The sequence below is a fragment of the Aethalodelphis obliquidens genome, unplaced genomic scaffold, assembly GCF_003676395.1.
Source record: "Aethalodelphis obliquidens isolate GAN/ISIS:26980383/991018 unplaced genomic scaffold, ASM367639v1 scaffold51, whole genome shotgun sequence".
Lineage (NCBI taxonomy): Eukaryota > Metazoa > Chordata > Mammalia > Artiodactyla > Delphinidae > Aethalodelphis > Aethalodelphis obliquidens.
Genome location: NW_020837995.1, coordinates 9,399,191 through 9,422,009, shown reverse-complemented (window position 1 = coordinate 9,422,009; position 22,819 = coordinate 9,399,191). Strand labels below are relative to the sequence as shown.

The 22,819-nt window shown below is 40.3% G+C and overlaps 1 protein-coding gene and 1 pseudogene across 12 annotated transcripts in view; one reads left to right on the top strand and one right to left on the bottom strand.

Moving 5' to 3' along the window:
• Positions 1-22,819, bottom strand: part of MGA (MAX dimerization protein MGA) — a 153,810-nt gene that overhangs the window by 96,385 nt on the left and 34,606 nt on the right. For 4 of the 12 annotated variants that reach the window (XM_027083987.1, XM_027083986.1, XM_027083982.1 and 1 more), the window contains exon 1: positions 606-937. The exons of 1 other annotated variant lie outside the window; for it this stretch is intronic. The gene's annotated coding sequence lies outside the window, so the exon portion shown is untranslated. Of the gene's footprint in view, positions 1-605; positions 945-22,819 lie in introns of those variants that run through there. 7 more of the 12 variants (XM_027083979.1, XM_027083980.1, XM_027083983.1 and 4 more) reach the window with 6 other exon arrangements.
• Positions 696-22,819, top strand: part of LOC113607900 (N-terminal kinase-like protein) — a 34,975-nt pseudogene continuing 12,851 nt past the window's right edge.

Below are 22,819 nucleotides of genomic sequence, written 5' to 3'. Positions count from 1 at the left end.
GCATCTCCAGAGTTCCGAAGGCAAAGCAAAACTCTTCAAATCATGACACTACCACTTCCTACTCTCAACCCAGTGTGAAATAATCCCTAACTTCTCCATACTCTTCGCACGCAGATTCGTCAACTTTGGTTACTGGTGCTCGGAGCGGTTTATTTCTGTCCCAGACCCACCTACCGCTAAGGGCAGAGACCAACTTGACAAATTAATAGAAGCGGGAAGGCACACAAACAGAGAACTAGCCAAAGGCTGCCCCACAGAGGGAAAAAGAAAATAACACCTGCTCTTCCCACCTGTTTTCCCCGCCCTCATTTCTGCACTTATGAACCACCGGTCCTTTGTTTACCAAGTTCCCACTCCTATACGGCTCACTTCCTCGCCCTCCTTCTTTATTAAACTCGCGGTCTTGCTTCAAACAACCTGCCAGGAAATTACATGCTGGGCGACAGCTTTATACAGGTGTCAAAACGCTGCACACAGCTCCTTAGAAAAGCGAGGTCAGCACAGTTTTGGAACCCCGAGACCTGAGCTCTAAAAGGCAAAGCGCACAAGCACGGCTCTCGACCTAAAGCTCCACGCCTGGCTGGAAGGCGTCACGCGTATCGTACCATGCGGTGCGGCACCCCACGCACGCGAGGGCAGGCCCGCGCCATGGGCGCTTCTCACCCCGCCCGCCTCGTGGCCTCTTGCTGGCGTCGATGTTCCCAGTTAGTTCGCGGCGCGACGCGGAAGTGAGGCCGGGGACGCGCGCGAGGTGACATGCGCAGCCTCGCTCAGAAGACCACAGGCGCGCGCCAAAGGCGGCTCCGCGCAAGGCCTGGCCTGGCCGGAGCGTGCGAAGATCGCTCAGCGGAACGCTTCTGACACCATAAAAAATACACAAGAGCTTCAAACTCTCGGAAAACTCCAATCGGGCCAGTACTAAAGAGACGTCCTCCACCCAGGCCCGAGAGTTACCGTGCGGGGCGTGGCCGGCCTCACCCGGAGTCCTTCACATCCCGCTGGGGGCGGGTTATTCTGTTCGGTTCGCACACCGTGTGTCCGCTCCAGCTGAAGAGCCTGCGCGCGCATCAAACGTCCACGTCATCGCGCACGCGCTCCTACCGTCTCGGAGGCCGTCGCGCAAGCGCAAAAGGAGGCGCGAGCAGCACCTCCCTCGCCCCTCCCCCAACACCAGGAGGCCAAACGGCCCCGGAGCTGCGACAAGACCCTTGGGACCCGCCCCTGGAGCTGAAGCCGCTGCCTTTCCGGGTACCAGCAACCGAGAAAAGCCTACTGAAGCTTCCAGAATCAAGAGTGACGAGGCAGGAGGGAGGTACCCCAATTCCCCCAGCCTCGCACACGAAGCCTTCGCGAAAACTGTGAAACCTTTGCCCGCGGGCTTTCTCAACTGAGCCTGCCACCTTTTCCCTTGGGCTCCTCGCCGGCCCCGCCCCTGCTGAGCCCAGCCCCACCCACGTGGGATTCCGCAGCCCGCAAGGCTTCATTGGCCCGTCAAATGAATCCACGATCTTCCTCCCCAATGTGCTGTGGGCTTAGAGAGCGCCAGAACGTCGGGAAACCTTGAGGAAAAGTCCCTGAGAGACGGGTGATGGAGTTTACAACATCCAGAACCGAAGAACACTAGTAAAGTAGGGAGGAGTCCGAAAGCCTCAATGCCGAGTGGGAAGGGAAGAAGAGTTGCTACTAGCTTGCCTGATACAAAGATGAAAGCTGTCCTGATAAAACAGTAAAACGTGGAAATGAGAATTTTGCACGATAGAGTGTTATCTGAGCATTAATGCCCTGATCCTGCGTTTTCAATTTTTGTTTGTTCAAGATATTTAAGCTATGAGGTGCAAACAAAAAGTTATCTATGATGTGTCAGGCGGTTGTCAAACATCAAAAATTATCTTTCTTCTTACCCACCCCTTACCAGCCATTCTTTCTTCTCTGCGAACACGCCAGTAAAAAGGGAGAGTTGTTTAAAGTTGTAGAAAAGAGGCAAAACAGAAATTGGTAGTAAGAGAGCAGAAATTGTGGTCCATGTTTCCAAACTTTCCTTTCACTCTCTTAGAAGAACTGGCAAGTACTGAGAACCTACTACCTGCTAGGTGACTTGACATAAAACACTGTGAAGGACAATGTTCATTGCAGCTCTATGTACAATAGCCAGGACATGGAAGCAACCTAAGTGTCCATCTACAGATGAATGGATAAAGAAGATGTAGCACATATATACAATGGAATATTACTCAGCCATAAAACGAAACGAAACTGAGTTATTTGTAGTGAGGTGGATGGACCTAGAGACTGTCATACAGAGTGAAGTCAGAAAGAGAAAAACAAATACCGTATGCTAGCTCATATATATGGAATTTTTTAAAAAAAGGTACTGAAGAACCTAGGGGCAGGACAGGAATAAAGACGCAGATGTAGAGAATGGACTTGAGGACACGGGGAGGGGGAAGGGTAAGCTGGGACGAAGTGAGAGAGTGGCATGGACATATATACACTACCAAATGTAAAATAGATAGCTAGTGGGAAGCAGCCGCATAGCACAGGGAGATCAGCTCAGTGCTTTGTGACCACCTAGAGGGGTGGAATAGGGAGGGTGGGAGGGAGACGCAAGAGGGAGGAGATATGGGGATATATGTATATGTATAGCTGATTCACTTTGTTATACAGCAGAAACTAATACACCATTGTAAAGCAATTATACTCCAATAAAGACGTTAAAAAAAAAAAAACTGCGAAGGAGAATGAGGAGGTTACAAGAAAGCCAAAAAGAAGAGGTTTATCCAACAAGACTTATCTGAGCTGGACTCCAGGCATATTAGGAAGGGTCTTCTTTCTCTGCCTTCTGCTCTTCCTGAGAGAATATGCCACACCATGGGGAGAAATTGTGCTGGAATTAATATGGAATGGAAAATATGCAGGCTAAAGTTGATGGACTTCTGAACTTGCTCTGAAACCCCCATTCAGGCACTGTCAACCACAGCATTACCAGTGCAACAAACGAATAATATCCAAGATACTAGGCAAAAGTAAAAAGTAACAGTTTCTTTCACACCTTCCTCTTCTTCCCTGATCCCAAGCATCTCTTTCCTGGAAGCTGCCTTTTCAGAATCTCCCACCTCATCCAAGAATGCCTTCCTGTCAAAGGTCTAAGGTTTCCTCATATAAAATTTCCATTTTCTGAAGCAGAAATAAAATTTGTGTTGACTTGTTATTAATGCATCTGATCCTAAGGTGTAAATGAATGATGACTGGTTAACAACCATGGCTAGTCAGAGTTGCATCCCAAGAAGAACACGTTAACACAAATGATATCCCTAATTGGAGAATTGGGGGTGTGGGAGAATGGAGTTTTTCTTTTGCTACTCTCTCCCAACACCAGGCAAACATTATGAAATGCCAGACACTTAAAAATATTTTTTTCAAGATTTAGCACTGGATCTCCTCCTGGTGGGAGAGGTAAACTACCTGTATTTTTTCAAAGTGGGATTTATTTACCTTACCTATACAGATCTAGAGATGTACTATCAAGAACCTGAGAACTTATAAATGTTGTTTTTATATATATAATCTAAAAATAATAATATTGCCACACCATTTCAGTGGCCTATTTTTGATTTAACATTATGCTAGTACCAAAGTAACCACTTTTTTTGTTTGCTTTTTCAAGCAACCTCTGTGTTTGCATTCAGGGTTTAATGCAGTGTTTCTCAGACTGGGATCCTTGGGTGTTCTCTTTGGATATGTAAGAACTTCTTCCTTTATATTTTTTTTTAAGATTTTTTTGATGTGGACCATTTCAAAAGTCTTTTATTGAATCTGTTACTATATTGCTTCTGTTTTATGTTTTGATTTTTTGGCTGCGAGGCATGTGGGATCTTAGCTCCCTGACCAGGGATCAAACCTGCACCCCCTGCATTGGAAGGCGAAGTCTTAACCACGGGACCGCCAGGGAAGTCCCTAGAACTTCTTCCTTTAAAAGGCATCTGTATATAACCCAAGTTTTTAAAATTCCAAGCTAACTACAAGAATTGACGCTCATGAGTTTCACAGGTAAACCTCAGCGGTCTAGTTGAAGAGTCCTTGGTGACTGTGTCACCACCCAGTCCTGGAATGTTCTAGGAGTTTCCATGCAACTTCGGCTGCCTGTGGTTGAATCGTATGGACCAAGCTTCAGGTGCCAGGAGAGCCTGCTCCTTTCAATTGGAATTCTCTCATTTCAGTTATCAAAGCTCACCTTGTTCATCCAGCCTGATACAAAAATCTTTCCCTGGGACATCCCCTAGTGGTCCAGTGGGTAAGACTCCATGCTCCCAATGCAGGGGGCCCGGGTTCAATCCCGGGTGGGGGAACTAGATCCCGCATGAATGCCACAACTTAAGAGTCCGCATGCTGCAACTAAAAGTTCCTGCGTGCCACAACTAAGACCCAGCGCAGCCAAAACAAATAAATTAAAAAAAAATTTTTTTAATCTTTCCCAGGACTTTCCTGGTGGCACAGTGGTTAAGAACCCACCTGCCAATGCAGGGGACATGGGTTCAAGCCCTGGTCCGGGAAGATCCCACATGTCACGGAGCAACTAAGCCCATGCGCCACAACTACTGAGCCTGCACTCTACAGCCTGCGAGCCACAACTACTGAGCCCGTGTGCCACAACTACTGAAGCCCACGTGCCTAAAGCCTGTGCTCCACAAGAGAGGCCACCGCAACGAGAAGCCCGCGCACCACAACAAAGAGGAGACCCCGCTCGTCGTAACTAGAGAAAGCCCACGCACAGCAACAAAGACCCAATGCAGCTAAAAATAAATAAATTAATTTTTTAAAATCTTTCCCTTGGATTTCTTTGGTTGGACCTTCAAAGAGATTTCACTAAATATTAGGGGGGTGGGGATAGAGAATGCATGGAATATAAACAATATGGCTAGAAAGAACACAGTTTTGAATCAAGATTGCTCTATAAACACATAAGCCCTATCCATTTACATGCACATTTTTCCTATTCGACAAATATCTGAGTGCCTTGTATATGCTGAGGAAAGACAGGCACCTCATGCACTGTTCAGAGGTCTACACTAGAACCCCAAAGAGTTGGCACAACTTAACAGAATCCACCAGCAAGACAGACGATATTCCTTATCCAATCTATCCAGATCCCACCTTCCCAATTCCAATTTCTACTGACGACATACCTTCCTCAAATGACTAAAAGAGAAAATGATCCCACTCTTCAGATGAGACCATCACCACCCCTCATATAACTCCTGGGTTGTTGTCTTGTTTACAATATCTTAATTCAATACAATAAAGACCATTCTTAGAATAAGAGCTACATACAGACTAGGTTACAAAAGAGGCTTGTTTTTTGTAACAAAAAAAAAACCTGTCACTAGCCAGGTTTCACTAAAAACTTGTATGCTAGGCAGAGGGAAAAGAGGGAATCATAACAGCTTATATATAACTCCTTCTTTGCCTACTATTTATTACTGCAACTAAAACCAACTCATGCAGAGGGACAAGGTATAACTAGCTCTGATATCTGAAACTTGGACTAAGGTATTAAAAGTGGCAAGAGTCCTGCCCTGAAGGAGCAATTAATCTATCCAATGAATAGCTTTAAAAGTTTCTTAATCAGTATAGTAATGTGATTAAAAGCATGTTTTAGAAAATATCTGTTAACAAAAGGATGGAAAAGAGAACAGAAATGTGATGGAATGTTATCAGTGTTCATGAAGAAACACCATTCCCTCTTGCTGCCCCATATCTTAAACCTGCACAATCATATTCTTTTCCCTTTGACTAAGATCTTCCCAGATGCCTCAAACCTAACTTATTTACTCTTCATGCTTAAGCTTAAATGTCAATTCTTCAAGAAACTTTCCTTAACCCCCAATGACAGATGTCTCCCTGTTATATGCTCTCATAGTAGCCTGTATTTCTTATAGCACCTACCACAACTATAATTATTTTTAAAACTATGCATTAATGAATGTCTTGCCCACTGGACTGTTTGCTCTACTCCATTCTAGTGCCTAGCACAATGCGTGGAACAGAGCAGACACATAGTATCTGTTGAATTAACGAATATGAAATCACAGGTCCCAGGTTTCCAGGCAAGTCCGAATATCAAATATTGACTTAATGTCCAACAATTTGGGATTTGGAAAACAGGGTCATAATACATTTAACCATACTCACATTAATATTAGCAAACAAGCATCCTGCTGTGGCCAACATTTTCCAAAGGTGTACAGTTGTAGTTAGAAAAAACTTGTACCATTGACTCTTACCTCAAATTATTTCTCCTTAGAGGAATGGATAAATATTATTGACAGGGCAGATGCTTCAAGAGATAAGAATATTTTTCTAGGAAACTCTAACTACTTATTGACTGCCTTTTGCATGAGTGACTTTTGACAATATTACCCAGGAAATCAAAAAAGACAAGCAGATTCTTTGCACTGGGAGAAATTCTATGATCCCATAATTTACCATCTGCTAACAAAAGCAACAAGTTGTAACAGAGATTGCCATCTGCATATACTCGATCTACAAAAAAAAAAAGTAAATATCTTCAAGGTGAAAAGGTACTTTAGTAACAGTGAATTTGTTTTAGTAAGATCTAAAGGGGAAAATGTCAGAAATCAGTTAAAATGAAGTTCAGAAAGCTAGTTTCAGAAGGATTACAAAACAAAAAAGAATAGATCTAAAAGAAAAGTAAACTTATACATTTTCAATGTAATATTGAGCCCGTAGAAGAAACATCTTACCTAGGAAAGCATAAAAGGAAGAACAGGAAGTTTATCTAACTAAGCCTAGAGCTGTGCAGGGATTTAAAACACACATGAAAACATATAAAAACAGAAACTAGAACTACTGGCCAAAGAAGAGGACTGGGAGACAGCAAGTAAACTGCAAGGCTGGAATCAGGCAAAAATCAAGAAGCCTATGGCAGAAAAATACACTGAAAAACTGTCTGCAAATGTGTATGAAAGAAGGCATGCTTACTTTACATGAAGGGCACCACTGCCTCATGGAAATGAGCTATGGTGATCAACGTAGTGGTTCCTAGACTACTGGGACATCATAAACCAGTAAAATTTCCCCCCAAAAGATTTAAATGACCATCACAAGGTGACCAAATTTTTAACTTACAAAGTATGCCACCTACTATTACCAGTCATTCTTAAAATAATGGGGTTTTTAAAAATTATTTTTTGGGGGGCTGCTCCACACGGCTTGCGGGATATCTTAGTTCCCCAACCAGGGATCGAACCCAGGCCCCCTACAGTGGAAGCACGGAGACCTAACCACTGCACCACCAGGGAATTCCCAAAATAATGGGTATTTTAAGACCAAAAATCAAGGAGAACATATCTCATAACGAATAATAGTCATTTATTTTTAATACATTTAGATAGATGAAAAATGTACTCCACTGTCCTTATTTCGTGATATACCACTGAAAATTTGCAGCAGATGTTTAGAAATGACTGCTAGCCACATAGTAGGCTCCCTGGATAGCTAAGATTTGGTCTTCTGAGAAAAAATGACATACAAGAGGCCTGGGATGGGGTAATAAATCACTTTGCCAAGGAGTCAAGAGTCAGCCTCTCTTCGTCAGTAACAGTAGAAGAGAAGAGGATGTTAGCCAGGAGATACCCCAATCGAGACTAAAGGACAGCCACATGATTAGCAAGCTACTCTGAGTGTGTGTGTTGGTGGGGGGCAAGGAGTGTCACTGAAAACAAGATGATAGCTTTAGCACTATGGCAAGATCCTAGACCCTCAATAGAACTATATGAGAACAATGCAGTAAAACCAAGAAACAAGGTCAGATTGGGTGAACCACCCATTCGATCAATACATACTTAAAAACTGTGGGACACATGGTGGCTCATGGTGGCAAAGGAAGAGGCAGGTCAAGTTGGGCTTCAGGCATATCAGACAAAGGAAAAACAGGGGTGTAAAAAAACCTGTTTTATCTGAGAAGTAAACCTAAGAGGATTTTAAATGACTTAAAAATAAACGCTGAAAAAGGATTTTATAACCTTTACCTTTACTAAAAATGTTAGCTATGATCTAACCACTGGAGGGCAGGCAATACCTGTTAAAGGAAAGGAAAAAGGTGTATTGAAATATAGAATATAAAGATTATTCAAGCAAGTTGAATATAGTACATTATCCAAATTATCTATATATAGATTATAAGTTGCAGTGATTACACAGAGCCGATATTTTTCATCCCAGGATTAGTTCCACCCAACATTCTCTAAATAAGGATACAATCAGTTAAGTAAATATGTGTTAAGCACCAACTATGTGTAAGGCACTGAACCAAGGATAAAGAAATGAATAAAAATAAGTCCCCTTGAGTTCTAGATGAAGAGACAGGATAATAACATTGCAAAACTATTGTTGGCAGTTTGGAAAAAGCCTTCTAGGAACATCATAGGAATGCGCACAGCCTAGGGAATCTAAAAGATTACAAAGAAGAGGGGACTTTTGAGCTGGGTCCTGAAGGAGAAATAAAATTAATGAGAGAGAAAAGAAGGATGCTGCAGGCAGTAGCTATATAATCAGTAAACAGATAACTACAATAAATTATCCACAATTTGGAGATAGGGCTGCCTTTACAAAATACTGAAGTAAAGATCAATGCAATAGGTAAAATTAGTACCATGTAGAAGTAATCTACCCTACGAAATGGGATTGGACACTTGGGAGATATTTACCCAATCTATAACTCCATGATGCTCATGATATATATACATTCACTCTTTCAAACATTCAGATCCCTACTCTATACTGTCAAACATTTATCAGAGGTGTACAAAAGAAAAACTACAGAAGCACACTGTAAAGAGGAACTGTCACTGAAGTATCAATAAAGGCTTAATGTTAAATAAAGGATGTCTAGAAGTTGACAAAGCAAAGGTGGGAAAGGTTTTCTAATCAGAAAACAGCTGTGCAAAGGCACATGATATAAAAGAACAGAGTATTCATTAATTTCTTCAAACATTTGTTGTGCATTTACCACATACAGATTATGGAACACAAAAATAAGATACGATTTCTGCTCTCAAGAGCTTGCAATCAATTATCAGACAACCAATTATCACATAACCAATAAGCAATGATGACAGCAAAAAATAAAGAACGCTATTTTTATGGTTCTCTGTCCAGGGTGCAATGGAAGCACAAACAAAGGGCAGCTAAATCAGACTGAGGAAGTCAGAGAAGAATTCCCAGAGAAAGTGAAGAATGAGTAGAAATTAGCAAGGTATGAAAGAGCAGGAGCAGAGTGGGTGCAGAAGAATAGCATTTCAGACAGAAAGCAGCCTATGTGAAGACAGAGAAACAAGAGAGGGAACACATTCAGGGAGCACAAGTACTGTAATATGGCTACTATTAAAAATGTCCATATCTGTGGAGAAGCATAACTACAGGACTAGAAAAGACAAAGGGAGCCATATTTTATAGTACTTAGCAAGCAACAGGTGGAAATTCATCTTATAAGAAGAAGAGATCATTCAAGGGATTATAAGAAGATACATGAGGGACTTCTCTGGCAGTCCAGTGGTTAGGACTCCGCGTTTCCAATGCAGGGGGCGTGGGTTCGATCCCTGGTCGGGGAACTAAAATCCCACATGCCGTTCAGCTCGGCCAAAAAAAAAAAAAGAAGATGATATATAAAATACTCAAACTCACATGTTTTAAGAAAATTATTTCTGGCACTGGTTAAGACCATGTGGAAGATGCAAGACTAGAAGCCAATCAGACTTCTCTCCATATCCACCTACATACTTGCTCACATCAGAAACCCAAGTAATTCTTGACACTTTCCACTTCCTTACCTGCCCAAATGTCTAGCCAATCACCAAATTTTCCTGTTGTTTCAACATCCCTGACTTTCTGACCATGATGTGATCTCAAAGCACCACATATTTGTCCTTACTAGAAATTATCACAGTTCTAATATTTATACTTACTTGTGTAATTCTTTCATTGCCTTATTTCTCCCCCTTATCCCACCACCCCCACAAACTAGACTATAAATTCGGAATTGTTTCTTTTTTAACCTCTATGTTGTACCCTCAGCTTCTATTATAGTACCCGGCACTTAGAAGCACTCAATTTAAAACACTTTAAACCCATACGTTTCATTCCACCTCCACTACTGACACCCTAGTCCTAAATACCAACAGCTCTTACCTGAGCTACTACAATAGACTTTTTTTTTCTTTTTTTCAATAGACTCTATCTCTAGGCACTCATTCTAGCTCTTCTCTCGTCCATTTTCCACACAGCAGCAAGTGACACTTTCTAAACATAAATCAGTTCATGCCAGCTCTGCCATTTATAACCTTCCATTAGCTTCTCATTTCATTCAGAACAAAATCCAAACTCCTTAATATGGCCTACAGATCTCTGCATTCATGTCATTCTCCCCACAACATACCATACTCCAGACACAATGACCTTCTGTTTGTCAAATGCTCCAAACCCTTTCCTACCTCAGGGTCTTTGTACTACCTTTTCTTTTTGCCTGAAATGCTTCCAGTCCCCACAAATCTTCACTTAGTTAACATCTATTCCTCCTTCAAGTCTGTGTAATTGCCACTACCTCAATGCTATCCCTACTCCCTACTCTAAATTCTCTCAAAATACCCTGTTCTGTTACTTCATGACACTTATCAAAATGTATAATTACTTATTTGTGATCATATAATGTCTACCTCCTGCACAAATAATAAAAGCTAACATTTACTGAGCATTTTACATATATTAACTCATTTAATCCGAATAACCAATGAAGCAGGAACTACTTATCAACCTCATTTCAAAGATGAAACTGAGGTATAGAGAGGTTAAAAAAATTGCTCTAGGTCATATTGTAAGGAGTCAAAATTTGAACCCAAAGTTCACACTTTTAATCACTATGCTACTGAGTAAGCTTTGAGAGAACAGAGTAACTTCACTTATATGTGGAATCTAAAAACCAAGTGAACAGGGATTCCCTGGTGGCGCAGTGGTTGAGAGTCCACCTGCCGATGCAGAGGACACGGGTTCGTGCCCCGGTCCGGGAGGATCCCGCGTGCTGCGGAGCGGCTGGGCCCGTGAGCCGTGGCCGCTGGGCCTGCGCGTCCGGAGCCTGTGCTCCGCGGAGGGTGAGGCCACGGCAGTGAGAGGCCTGCGTAACGCAAAAAAACAAAACAAACAAAAAAAAAAACTAACACAGTTTGAATCACAAATAATGTCACGCTGCATACATATCCCATGCCATCGAGAGTTAAAAGAATATGCAACGTGTCCACTCCCAGAGATATCACCTCATACCTGTTAGAACGGCTATCATCTAACATCAAAAAGACAAGAGATGGACTTCCCTGGGGGCACAGTGGTTAAGAATCCGCCTGCCAACACAGGGGACACGGGTTTGAGCCCTGGTCTGGGAAGATCCCACATGCCACAGAGCAACTAAGCCCGTGCGCCACAACTACTGAGCCTGCGCTCTAGAGCCCGCGAGCCACAACTACTGAAGCCAGTGCACCTAGAGCCCGTGCTCCTCAACAAGAGAAGCCACCGCAATGAGAAACCCACACACCACAATAAAGAGCAGCCCCCGCTCACCGCAACTAGAGAAAGCCCGTGCACAGCAACAAAGACCCAACACAGCCAAAAATAAAAAATATAATTAAGTAAATAAATAAATTTATTTTTAAAAAAGACAAGAGATAATAAATGCTGGCAAAGATGTGGAGAAAAAGGAGAACTTGTGCACCAATAGGTGGGATTGTAAATTGGCACAGCCACTATAGAATCAGTATGCAGGTTCTTCAAATAATTAAAAACAGAACTACCATATGATCCAGCAATTCCACTTCTGGGTATATATCTGAAGAAAATGAAATCATTATGTTGAAAAGATATCTGCACCACCACCATCACCACCACCACCACCACCCACCATGTCATTACTTATAATAGCCAAGACATCATGGAAACAATCTAACTGTCCATCAACAGATGAATGGATAAAGAAAATGTGAGATACATATACATACACACACAGTGGAATACTATTCAGCCTTAAAAAAGAAGGAAATCCTGCCATGGATGGATCTTGAGGACATTATGGTACATGAAATAAGTCATACAGAAAGACAAATTCTGTATGATCTCACTTATATGTGCAATCTTGAAGGGAAAAAACCCTCATAGAAAAAGATCAGATATGTGGTTACCAGAGGCAGGGGGCCAGGGGGTAGGATGGGAGGGAGGATTGGAGGAAGATGGTCAAAAGGTACAAACTTCCAGTTATAAAATAAATAAATACTGGGAATGTAATGCACAACATGATGACTATAGTTAACACTGTTGTATGGTGTATATATATATATTTTTTTAATATTTATTTATTTGGCTGCATCGGGTCTTAGTTGCAGCACACGGGATCTTTGTTGCAGCATGCGGGATCTTTCACTGCAATGTGCGGGCTCTTTGTTGCAGTGTGCAGGGTTCTCTCTAGTTGTGGTGTATGGTATATTTAAAGTTGCTAAGGGAGTAAATCCTAAAAGTTCTTACCACAAGGGAAAAAAAACTAATTTTTTTGGTATCTATATGAGATGATGAATGTTAACTAAACTTGTGATAATCACTTCGCATATATGTAAGTCAAGTCATTATACTCTCATCTTAAAACTCATACAGTGCCGTATGCCAATTATATCTCAATAACACTGAAAGAAAGAAAGTGGAAAAGAAAAGATGTCTGTTCTTATACAAATTTGTAGTACATATATTTTCTGAGTTCAAACTACTGTTCCAGTAGAGTTTTTCAGACTTTGATACAAATGAAAGGATATTTCCCTATTACGAAATCCATTTACCTGTGCAGTTGAGGAGCTTCCATGTAGCTTTAAATCAGAAGTAATTAATCTGTAATTAATATTAAATGGCAAGTATCGGGAGAAAAATCTAACAGAATTCTGTAAGTGCCTTCCAAGTAATGAACAAGCTCAATTAGAAACATACACTTGTGGAATGATATCAGTATTTGGCAGTAACTTTCTATGTATTTTCAAATATGAAACACACAAAACCTCAAACATATTATCAATAACAGATGAACATTTGCAATCAATTTTGATGCTAAGCAATACTAACTTTGAATACTAATCTCAACTAAACAAAATGTTGTCCTCCAAAAAAAGAAATCCATTCTTCTCCTCAGTAGATAGGTATTACCAAAAAATAGATACTCAATTATTATTGGGTTTTTTTCCTGTTATTTAAGTACCTACATAATATCTTATTTTACCCCTTGGCCCACAAAGCCTAAAATATTTACTATCTGGTCCTTACAGAAAAAGTTTGCCAACCTCTATGTTAAAGCATTAGCTCTAACTGATTAGCTATACAAACTTGGACATCAATTAGCTTCCCCAGGTCTTTGCTTCCACATTTATAAAAAGAGGGGGATTGAAGAAAATCCCTATGGGACCTTTCAACTCTAATATTCCAATAATGATAAGTTTTATATTCACTTTATATGATAATATTTTAAATGGGAGCTTTGACCAACTTATAAATTATGAAGAAATGTCCAATTACACAAAGAATGAAGAAACACTTTATTAATACTACAGAAGACCAACAAATGGCACTGGTACAACTAGATCTACACATGCAAAAGAATGAAGTTGGACCCCTTACCTCACACCATATGCAAAAGTAACTCAAAATAGATCAATGATCTAAATGTAAGCACTAGGGGCTTCCCTGGTGGCGCAGTGGTTGAGAGTCCGCCTGCCGATGCAGGGGACATGGGTTCGTGCCCTGGTCTGGGAAGATCCCACATGCTGTGGAGCGGCTAGGCTCCGTGAGCCATGGCCGCTGAGCCTGCGCGTCCAGAGCCTGTGCTCCACAATGGGAGAGGCCACAACAGTGAGAGGCCCGCGTACCGCAAAAAATAAAAAAATTAAAAATAAATGTAAGCACTAAAATCATAAAACTTTTAGAAGAAAACATGTGGGAAAATCTTCACAACCTTGGATTTTGGCAATGACACCCAAAAGCACAGGCAACAAAAGAAAAACAGATAAACTGGACTCCATTAAAATGTGAAACTTTTGTACATCAACAGAGCCTATTAATAAGACAGTGAAAAGACAACCCACAGAATGGGAGAAGATATCTGCAAGTCATATATCTGATACAAGTCATGATAGATAGATAGACAGATAGATCCAGAATATATAAAGAACTCTTACAGCTCAACAACAAAAAAACAAACATGCCAACTCAAAAAATGGACAAAGGACTTGACTAGACATTTCAGCAAAGAAGATATATAAATGGCCAATAAAAGGACATGGAAAGATGCTCAGTCATTAGTGATTCGAAAAATGCAAATCAAAACCACAATGAGAAAAAAAAAAAAAAAACCACAATGAGATGCCACTTCATTCACACTAAGTTGAATATAATCAAAAAAGACAGATAATAACAAATGTTGGCAAGGATGTGAACAAACAAACTCTCATACTCTGCTGGTGGGAATGTAAAATGGTACAGGTGCTTTGGAAAACAGTCTGGCAGTTTCTCAAAAGATTAAACAGAGTTAACCTATGACCCAGTAATTCCACTACTATGTACATATACCTAAGAAAAATGAAAAAAATATGTTCACCAAAAATAAAAAAAAAAGTACATGAATGTTCATACCAGCATTATTCACAGTAGCCAAAAAGGGGAAACAATCCAAACATCCATCAACCCCAAAAAGGAATGAAGTATCAATACATGCTACATCATGCATGAACCCTGAAAACATGATAAGCGGAAGAAGTCAGTCATAAAGGACCTCATATTGCATGAATCCACAGATATACAAAGTAGATTGGTTGCCTACGCTGAGGAAGCTGGGGGGAAATGGGGAGTGGCTGCTAATAGGTACAAGGTTTCTTGTTAGGGTGATGAAAATGTTCTAAGATTGACTGTGGTGATCGGTGCACAACTGTGACTACACAAAAAAAACAGTGAACTGTATACTTTAATTGGGTGAATTTTATGGTACGTGAACTATATCTAAAAACTTTTTTTAAAATCACAGAGTAAAGTCTTACAAATAAATGCTGAACAACAGCACTAATGTCACAAAATTAAGATGCAAATGATGTGTAATCCTTTCTCAACTACAAGAAAAAAATAATTTCACTTCTCTGCACTAAACTTCACTCATCTGTAAATTACCATAGTGATTTTAAGATCAGTGAGAACTTCAAGACAATTAAACAATGAGCACCAAGTTGTATCTATATTCTTTAACTTAGAATAAAAAGACCTCAATATTCTGAATTTGGCTTTTTCACTTCTGCTGTGTGCTGGACTAAATATGCCCCACGCTTTTTTTTTTTTTTAAACCTGAACCTTTTGCATTTACAACTGCCACTGCCTTAGTATCTCCTTCCTGCTGTTGCAGTCCATAAATTCATCAACATCATTCTCCCTAATTCCCTCCTGAAAACCTCTTCTTTCTTAAAAGTCTAGTGCTTTCATGGAGCCTGTCTTGATGCCCTTGCTGTGTAAACATTGGCCTTCTTCTTCTAAATGCCAAAGAATTTGGTTTGCCATTCTCTTTTGGTGCATAGAAATCTAGTTCTCACCATGCTGGACAAATTCAACAGAATTCCCCCTTAAGGTAAAAGCTCTACCAACAGCCCCTTGCATATTAAGGAGCTGTGAGGTGGCCTCTAACCACTTCACAGCTCCTTAATCTCCACGTAAGTAACACATGACCCTAATCTCCATGTAAGTAACACATGACCCTGGCCCTTGGGCCTAGCTACTTAGATAGGGTGGATGCACCTGACCCAAAGGTCACCAGTCCTACTGTCTTGTCATCAGCCTACAAGGAAGAGCTTGCTAAAGAGCTAAGCTCAACAGAAATAACAAGACAGATTCTCTCTCTCAGATGTACAAATGCATCCTCACTCTCAACTAAATGGAAAGTGGTAGGAGATATTTATGTAGTTGGGAAGCCAGAACAGAAACTAAAACATTGCTGGAGAAGCTGTAAGATAGCAGAGACCATACATGAGATGAAACCGTAAGGTAAGGAAAAACATATACAAAGAGGAGGGTGAAATCAGCAATTGTATGATAGGAATGGTATGCCCAGAGACCAAAAAAAGGCATTAAGAAACCCCAGTGCAGAGGGAGAAAACTGGACAGTTACGTGTAAAAGAATGAAATTAGAACATTTTCTTTCTTTATTTTTTTTGGCTGCATTGAGTCTTCGTTGCTGCTCGTGGGCTTTCTCTAGTTGCAGCAAGCAGGGGCTACTCTTCGTTGCAGTGCACAGGCTTCTCACTGCGGTGGCTTCTCTTGTTGTGGAGCACGGGCTCTAGGCATACGGCCTTCAGTAGTTGTGGCTTGTGGGCTTTAGAGTGCAGGCTCAGTAGTTGTAGCGCATAGGCTTATTTGCTCTGCGGCACGTGGGATCTTCCCAGACCAGGGATCAAACCCGTGTCCCGTGCATTGGCAGGCGGATTCATAACCACTGTGCCACCAGGGAAGTCCTGAGGCAGATTCTTAACCACTGTGCCACCAGGGAAGTTCCAGAACATTTTCTAACACCATACAGAAAAATAAAATCAAAATGGACTAAAGACCTAAATATAAGATCAGAAACCATAAAACTCCTAGAAGAAAACATAGGTGGAACACTCTTTGACATAAATCACTGCAATATTTTTTTGGATCTGTCTCCTAAAGCAAAGGAAACAAGAGAAAAAATAAACAAATGGGACCTAATGAAACTTAAAAGTGTTTGCACAGCAAAGGAAACGATTAACAAAACAAAAGACAACCTACTGAATGGGAGGAAATATTCACAAACGATATGACCCATAAAGGGAAACAGTATGGCAGTTTGTCAAAAAACTAAAGAATAACTACCATATGAACAAGCAATTCCACTCCCAGGTATATATCCAAAAAAAACCAAAAACACTAATTCAAAAAGATACATGCACCCCCATGTTCACAGCAGCATTATTTTACAACTGCCAAAATATGGAATGAGTGGATAAAGAAGATGTGGTGTGTGCATGTGTGTGTGTATATATACATACACACACACACACACACGCTGAAAAGGCTATATATATATATATATATATACACACACACACATATATATGTGTGTGTATATATGTATGTGTGTATATATACACATATATATATATAAAATACTACTCAGCCACAGGGACTTCCCTGATGGCACAGTGTTATAAGACTCCATGCTCCCAATGCAGGGGGCCCAGGTTCGATCCCTGGTCAGGGAACTAGATCCCACATGCATGCCACAACTAAGGAGCCTGGTGCCACAACTAAGGAGTCTGCCTGCTAAGACCCGGAGCAACCAAATAAATAATTTTTTTAAAAAAATACTACTCAGCCATAAAAAAGAATGAAACTTTACCATCTGCAACAATATTGATGGACTTGGAGGGGATTATGCTAAGTGAAGTAAGTCAGACAAAGAAAGCCAAATACTGTATGATCTCACTTATATGTGGAATCTAAAAAATAAAACTAGTGAATATAACAAAAAAGAAACAGACTCATAGATATAGTGCACAAACTAGTGCTTACCAGTGTGGAGAGGGAAACAGGAAGGGGTAAAATAGGGGTAGAGGATTAAGAGGTACAAAATACTATGTATAAAATAACTAAGCTACAAGGATATATTGTACAGCACAAGGAATATAGCCAACATTTTATAATAACTATAAATGGGATATAACCTTTAAACATTATGAATCACTATTTTGTACACCTGAAACTTACATAATATTGTACATCAACTATACCTCAATTTAAAAAGTATTTTTTAATCGAAAAAAAAAAAGAAAACCTAATGCAGGGCGAGAATGATGACAGATTCTCATGCTGAAAAGGCTGTAAGAAAACCTACTCTACAGCTTCAGTGGATCCTTCCAGTTCCCTAGCTATATCCCAGTCTCCCTGAGACCTGGATCGACACTGCCCTTCCTGGATTACTGTGGGATTCCAGGCTCCCTTTTACCACATGGACCTGTGCAATGAACATCCAGTTCTTAAAGAAACCCAAATATCTCTTCATTACTTGTGATAGAAAGAAGCCTAACATACACTAATAACCCTTCTATAAGCAGTCACCTCCTTGAAAGCAAAGACTAGGTTTATTCAACTTAGAATTGCCAAAAATACCTGGAACTGTGCCTTTTACAAAACTCAGTACTCATGGAATTTATTGTAGAAATACTAAATGAACAAAGCCTCAGATATCCAGATTGTTCTAAGACAGAAGCAATCTAGACACAAAGGAAAATTCAGAGATATAAGATTATTCCACTGTACATAAAGAGGTCCAAAGCAGTGAGAGAGATACTGATCCTAACCCATAACTACTACTGACCTAGACACAAGTAAATCAAGACATTACATTCCCCTGGCTATAACTGAATCAAAGATGGACACATGGCTCTTCTGGTCAATGACAGTCAAGCTCAGGACTTTAGATGAAGAGAAGTTCTTCCTACTGTACTTGAACTGGAAGGGCAGCAAATGGAGTTATTTAAGCCACCCTGCTGCCCTATGAAACCTAAATGTCAAATCAACACACAGTGGAGAGCAGATTTGAGTTCAGAGAAGGAAGCAGAATAGGTTCCAGTGACATCATATAAACTACAAAAGCCATGCCTGAAGCCAGTGCTTTCCCTGGACTTTTCAATAACATAAGACAAATTATTCTCTTTTTAAGCCAATTTGGGTTGGGTTTTCTCCAATTTGGGTTGGGTTTTCTATCACTTGCAACCAAGTCTTTTAATTCGTATAGAAGCTCCCCAAAAATCTGCAGTTCACATTTCTTTTTTTACAAAAATTCTAGCACATTTTATAACAGAAAAATTAACGCATCCTTCTACTTGCTTACCCTGACTTAAATCTGGCTTTCCCCTAAAGATTTTCTACAGTTCTCTTTTTACTGTAATCCATACCCCCCACAGAGCCAGAAGTGGTTGCCATTCACTTGCCTTTCTACAGTAGCTTCCAGATCATGATCATCTTCCTTTATAAGGCCCCACCTTCAAGATATATCTTCTCCTCATCACTATCATCTTCTGATCCCTTAGTCATACCTTCCTCCTTCACTGAAGACCAGGGGAGCCCAGTTCAGAGTATTCTTCTCTACTAAATCTTCTATTACAATCTCGGGAGATTTCAATGTCCATGAAGATTACCTCTCCAATTACTGTACATTAGAATTCATAGGCCTCTTTAGTTCCAAAGATTCTTAGCTCAACTCCATTTTAGGCATCTATTCTCTTTACTCTGAATCTTGCCATCATTTAAAACTGTTCTCCCTTGATTACTCCAGTAGCTCACCAAAATCTTAGTCTGACTTTACTTACTCTGTGACTTTACAGAAACCTCTTGTCCCTCAAATCTTGAATCCTCCCAACAGATCCTATCGTTGGACATCTAAATCTCTTAGCAGCAACTTCAGATTTGTACCCCTTTCTCTGAACCTGACCACAACACCACAGCTCCAGGTCAACACTGTTTCTGGAAAACTGAGCTACTCTAAAGAAAAACCACACTAGATATACTGATACCACTATAAAGTCTCCAACCTTACTCCTTTAAAATAAATTTCATACACTCCCTCTTCCATGCCCCTCAACAACTCTTTCATTTTCTCAACTCAAGCCCGCCAGTCACTCCCTGCCCAGACCCTTCACTCTCAACTAGAGAGATTGAAATCTGATCTTATAGAGATACGTAAGTTATCAGGCATGCCCTCCCTCCACCCCATATCCCTACCTGTAACCTTATTTATATATTCATACTTCTCCTTACCTATTTTTATTTCAGTCATAGGAAATGAGGTGTCCCTCCTGTTCAAAGCCAGCCCATCTACCTGTACCCTTGATCCACATTGTGACTCCCATGCCCTTCATACTTCCTTCAACACCCTGCCCTACCAGCCATACTATATTTTAAATCTTCAACCTCTCCTTCCCCAATGGCACCTTTCCCCTCACCACAGACACAAGGTCAGGTCTTATCCTAAAAAGAAAGCCCTTCCTGGCTCCCATCCAGTCTCTTCCTCTTCTCAGCACACCTTCTCAAAAAGAAGTTACTGTCTTTTTCTCTCTCTCTCCTTCCCTCTCCCCCTTGCCTCTCCCATTCCTCTTTTCCCCCAACTCTCCCTCTCTTCCTTCTCCCTCTTTCCGCCCTCACTTCTCCTCTCTCTATTTCTCCTCTCATCCCCTTGCTCCTTCCCCTTCTCCTCTATCGTCTTCTTCCCCTCCTCCTTTATCACCTGCCATTTACTCTTCCATCTACTGTGAGGGGGATTCTACCCTTAACCTCCTACTGAAACTGCTTTTAAGGTCACCATGACTTCTTAATCGCCAAATCAAATGAACACTTTTCCTGTCTTTATTTTTTTATACCAATGTACTGTATTTGACACTGTTACTGTCTCCCTCTTGAATTTTTCTACTCATTTACACATTGGGCTGCACACAGTAGACACTCAAATATATTTGAATAAATGAATAAGGGTACAAAATGAAACAACATCATGCATTTTTCTATCTGGAGAATGAGTATGAGTCAACAGCCCATGAAACATTCATAGTAATTAACTATAACATCACAAACCAAATTAGACTAAGCAGCACATATCAGTAATGGAACAATCAGTTCAATTACATGATTTTCTCCAGTCATCCTCAGCACCAAAAATCATTAACAGAAAACCAGGACTAATGATAAGCAAGGGCACAGTAATGAAAATTCTAAAGGAATCTAGAGTGCAAAGAAAAGCACAATACAAACCTTTTTTGTATTTTTTACTAAGTACCATATGTGATAAAAACTATACCTGTGTGTCATGAGAACACATATAAAGGAAAAGAGCTAAGCATAAATCAGTCTGCGGCACCAAATGATTAAGAGTTCACAAACAAACCTGAAGTTTAGTTTATCAAAAGTTATGAGAAGTGAACTAGCAGAAGACACACATGAGAATGTAGAATTAGTGCCACCTCATGACAAATTTAAACCACAGAAGATTCACTTTACTTTGTTTCTAAGCAGATTTCTTCCCACACATTTTCCCTTAATTATTCCCACCATCAACGTTTTAAATGATTTCAGGTGCTAATGTCAGCAGCCGTACTTACCTAAAATGCATTCCTGACTTGTAAAGAAACCTTTCCAGATAAATGATGAAGACTCAGAGACCAAACATTATGGTCCAAACACACCAGAATCCTCTGCTCCTTCTTGCTATCTGGAGCATTTTAACATAGTAAACTATACAAAGCAAATGGCTTTCTCCAACACGACTACTAATAGGCTACAGATTTCATAGCATTTTAAGTTTCTAAAGCATTTTAACATATACTTGTTTCATTTATAACTCACACCAAGTCTATGAAAACAGGCAAGCATTAATGTTCTTTTACCGTGACACAACTAAAGCCTACGTAGTTCACTGATCATAAATCCCAAAGCTAAAACGTAGCAATCAGGCCCCATCACCTCCAAATTTTCTCCTCTCTCTCCTATTCCTTTGTCCTCAACCATTCTTACCTCCTTCCTATCCATCTTAAAGGAAAAGGTATCTCTCCTTTCTAAAACTAATCCACACTGAAACTCTTAAGCCTAGAACCCCCAACAGAACCTTCAATTAACTCCTTTTTCTCACCCACAATATCTGCCTTTCCTCTAACTACCTCTTCTCATTCTATAAATATGTTCAAGTCTTTCCTTCCTAAAAAAAAGAAAAAAAAAAATTCCTCAACCCTACCTGTCCCAGAAGCTGTGACCCACTCTCCCTCCCTCCTCTCCCTGATAAACTCTGAAGGTCTACAACTGTAGGCACTTGTACCGCACTTTCATCTCTCCACTAAAACGTTCCTTGTTAAAGGTCACCAATGAATTCCTAGTGGCCAAACTCAATTACCACTCTTCAGTTCTTATCCTTAAGTTTTTGACCTTTGTCCTAAGGTATTTGACACCGCTGACCATTTTACCCTTCCTAAAACCTGGCTTCACCCCTGGGCTCTACTATGTCCCTCTCTCATTCTCCTACCACTGACTTCCTTCTTAGTCTCCTTTATTTACTTAACTCTCATCTTTTGCAAATTACCTACCTGTTGATCCTCTGCAGAGCTCCCCCTCTCCTTTTCTCTATTCAGCTAAACACACTTCCTGAACAATCTCTTCCACTCCCATGCCCTAAGTTACCAACCATATGCCTATGATTTCCTAAACTCTATGGTCTCTACACACCCTTTCATTCTTTTAGGAAGAAGCCAGAACAAAACAAAAGTGATATTTATCAAATCTCTGGGCAGGAAGGAGGAGGAGGAGAAGAAGATGGGATAATTTTCTAAGCTTGGAAACAAACACAATGAAAACACAGGTTTGACTGCATAAAAATTTTAAAGTTCTGTAAACTAAGACAAACAACATAGAAAATAAAATAACATGTACATATATTAACTACACATATACCTATAAATATATAACTTGATAAATAAATGGAAAAATCAAGAAATTTACTAAAGAAAAAAGTGAGCTATTACTTAAAACCACTGAAAATGTTCAACATTACTAGCAATTTAGGAAGTTCAATTCAGACCTATTAATTTTTTTTATAATGAGGCAATCCATATAACTTTTATTAAATTTTTAAAGCTGTCCTTGGGCCCCCCAAATTAAGAATTACCATTCTAGATATATTTCTATTCATGTTCTA